Source organism: Typopeltis vanoorti, chromosome 11 (genome assembly GCF_054136105.1).
Source record: "Typopeltis vanoorti isolate ZY-2024b chromosome 11, IOZ_Tvanoo_1.0, whole genome shotgun sequence".
Taxonomy (NCBI): domain Eukaryota; kingdom Metazoa; phylum Arthropoda; class Arachnida; order Uropygi; family Thelyphonidae; genus Typopeltis; species Typopeltis vanoorti.
The window spans coordinates 138,443,324-138,446,975 of record NC_143559.1 but is presented as its reverse complement, the minus strand read 5'-3'; positions in this window follow the sequence as shown (position 1 = coordinate 138,446,975).

Sequence of the window (3,652 nt, the reverse complement as noted above, 5' to 3'; positions counted from 1 at the left end):
AGGAATCTTTTTCATAAAGAAAAATTAAATAAATTCATTTAAAACCATTTCCTTCCCTGTGTTGTTTCTTACATTCACTAGATGGCACCACTAAAACGTTTAATTGTACAGCTGAACAAGTATTATTGTAAATATGAAATATACCGGTGATTTAATACATCTACGAATTTCTACTCAATGGACATTTATGACGGGCGACCTTGTTGACATAAATCTACTTCCTTGTCTTCGGTGTGCGTGGGTGGATGTGAATGTGTATCCTCTGGAAACGCTATTCCACAATGTCACTCCAATCCGATAGGCGTCGCCACTGGCGTATTCAGGATCCTCTTTTTCCAGGAAGTCGGAGAGAATTATATTTTTTCCTTCCATAAAGACCAGTTGATATCCGCCGCTTCGCTGCACTTCATCGATGCTCTGAAATGCAAATCGAAGGAACAACATATCAATTTGCGCAATATTTTCGCCGAAAAAAAAAATTCTGAATAGGGAAACTGAAAGAAAAAACGTTTTCTAAGAGCAGCAGACACCACACTTCAGCATTGCTTGCAACCAAGCGGGGGGGGGGGGGGGGATAAGCCTTCGATTAGAAATCGCGTTTACGAGTGGTTTCAGCCGCTGTCTCTGTTACTGATATATCGTATGAAAAAATTTACGTTGCGAGGATTTCCAATGCTCGCGATTCTCGAAACTCCAACAACGGTGTTTGTTCACGTGTTGCCAGACCACACTTGAGTTTTTCGACAAACAAAAAATATTTTTTTCCTGATAAATTCTTTATGTTGACAGCGTACTCCATTGGACAAACAAACAGGAAAGAGAATCACCAGCTGATTTCAGACAGCTGTCCGCTGTAAATTTTTGAAATCCACCGGGAATTTCGAAAATTCATTATTAACGAGAAAACATTACACGAAACGCTAACGAGTCGATTGACGTATGCATTCGCACACCAAACTCATTTCCTTCTGTAATCACAACCACAAATATTGTAATCGCATCAAAACCGTGGGTGGAACTTCTCAAGTCACTTCAGGCCTCCAATAAGCAGGCCGATGGTGGGCTCACACCTGGGAATGAATTTCATCTCTCGATCATTCATTCTCCACAGCAGGATTCGAACCCCGCATCCTGTTCGTCTGAGAACAGAAACACTAACCACTGGAACAGTCAGAATTGAGGTTCATTTTTTGTTTGCCTCTTTCTGCAAACCATTTTAAACAGAATGATGACTTTCATTAGTTTCTTCGAAACTGTTATTTAAAAATTAATTAGAAGGACAGCAGAACCTATAAAGAAACACAAATGTGGAGCGCCATCGTCGATTCATCAGCCTTGCGGATGCTCAAAAAGCAACCATTACGGAGTTTCCACTTCTTCCGGGGACTTAAAAAGGCATTTCTCAGTGACCAGAAACTTCTGAGTCTGAAAACGTAAATATACCGAATTTTATGACAATCCTTCAACTGAAACTGTTTTCATTTCTTGTGGTGCAAAACGTCTTCCTTTAAGGCGGGAAATCACTGCTCTCGCTTGAGCACCTCATACTCGAAGCGACAAAATCATCTCACACCTTTCGGCTCTGGCTGAGCTGCGACCTCTTAGCTTGCCCGTCTCAAAATCCCCGATTGGTTGGTTGTTTCTTAGAGTAGGTGCACTTCCGGAAGTAGCACTCGGTTGCCACTGTCCCTTAAGACACTTTCCTACGATTACGTTTCGTAATATTGAGCCGAAATTCTTTCTTTTCTTTTTTTTCTCCCCAATAAAGACGATGCCATTCGGTGTGCATCGGAGTCCAGTGTAGAACCTAAAGAACTGCGAATTTTCCACTGAAGATGTTTCAGTTGAAAACGAGTTAGCCAGTTTCATGCAGAAGTCGGAGGGTTTTCCTTCTAAAGACTTCACTCTCTGCAAAATAGACGAACAGGCCAGAAGAGAAAACGAAGTTAAAAGACCCTCAACACGTGCACTGACCTCAGAGCTCTTGCTGTAACTCAAAACCGAGGACTGAAACAAATGTATGCCGCGTGCTTCGGACCATTTTAAGTTACGGGGCCTTTGTTTGATTCGCTGTGTGTTCTCAGGTGGGCGTGTTTCTTTGGAGATGGCCTCCTATCAGGTAAGGCCTCCTGAAGAATCGCTGCTACACGAGACAGAATAACTCATCTTTGGTGGAAAATCTCTTTTATTCCTACGAACGTCTTGACGCCAACGAGGGGAAACGAACACGCGATTCTCTTCCACGTGTGGAACGAATGTCTTTATTTATCTGCAGATAAGAAATCCATATTAAGCTGAATTATTTTTTCCACATTTAAATTTACGTAAACGTAAATTTAAATGTGGAAAAAATTAATTAATTAAATTAATTTTTTTGAATTAATTAAATGATTATTTTAAGGCGTTGAACTCAGTAATTTTTTCTCTCCAGTGGTCAAGTGAAGTGAATCGTAATATCCCCGAGGAGTCCGCTTCTTCGAACTGCTCAAATGCTTGCGAAAGTCTGAAGATGCCCCAGAAGTGAAAATCTTTAATTGCTTGGTGCCGTGAACCGCCTTACATCGTAAAGGTCTGAAGTGGTATCGAAACCACCTCCATATAGGAGTTGATCAAACCCTTCGCCATCATCCACACGACGCTAATGACCTTCAGGCATTTCGTGAGTGAAATCAGCTTAATTCCTTAATCGCCATCCAGTAGATAACAACATGAAATGTTTCTTCGTGTCAAGCGAAGGTGACCGGTTAGGTTACAATATTAAGGCTACTCACCCTTCGTAGAGGAAGGAATTCGTCCGAATGGACTGCAAGTTGTTGCTGTTCAAGCACAAGATGGAGGACATCGACGTTCTTCTGATTATTGACCTCACTTGAGCTGCAAACAAACAAACAAACGGGTAACGTTTGAAAGGCACGCTTTTCAGAGACAAGAAAAACTCGAAACAAAGAAGGGGAAACGAAACAATTGCGACTGTGGGGGAAATGAACTCACCATCAGAGAAGGAATGCGGCCCCCGGTGGGTGAAGAAGAAACGATCCCCATACTTGAACCTGCGAAACTGGGCGGCAATAATGTAAGCGAACGTCGGTCCTACAAGAGCACCACGCACTGGAATCTCACACAACCCTCCGGTGAAGAGGTCCACGTCTTCAGGAGTTCGACTATAAACACAGCAAGGGCTAAGTCAGTGAGAAATTTCTCCACGGAAATAAGCAAATAATTATAACAAAACAGCATCATTTTTTTTTTGTATTAAAATAAAGCTGGTTTTATTCGGTGACAACAGATGAAGCCACTAGAATATTGGCTACTCATCTTTGTAATTTGATAAGCTTCTCGAAGATTTGAAGTCATAAATTAGAAAATACTGAATGCAGAATGAGGAAAATACTCCGGTTACTCACTATGTTCTTGCCAGTTTGTCCACAGCGGGTCGGTTCATCATGGGATCGTTTCTCAATTCGCGGAAGCTTCTGGTCTGTCTCTTGAGCAGCTTCGAACGGTACGATGTATAGGAGGGCAGTCCGTGGTCCCTGCCCCTCTGAATGTTGGTGGCAGCCAAGTCAAGCCCGCAGTCCCTTTCTTCTGTCTGGAAAAGGCGACCTCTGACTTCCTCGGAGAGGGTCTCGTCCCCGCGATGAGAACGAAAACC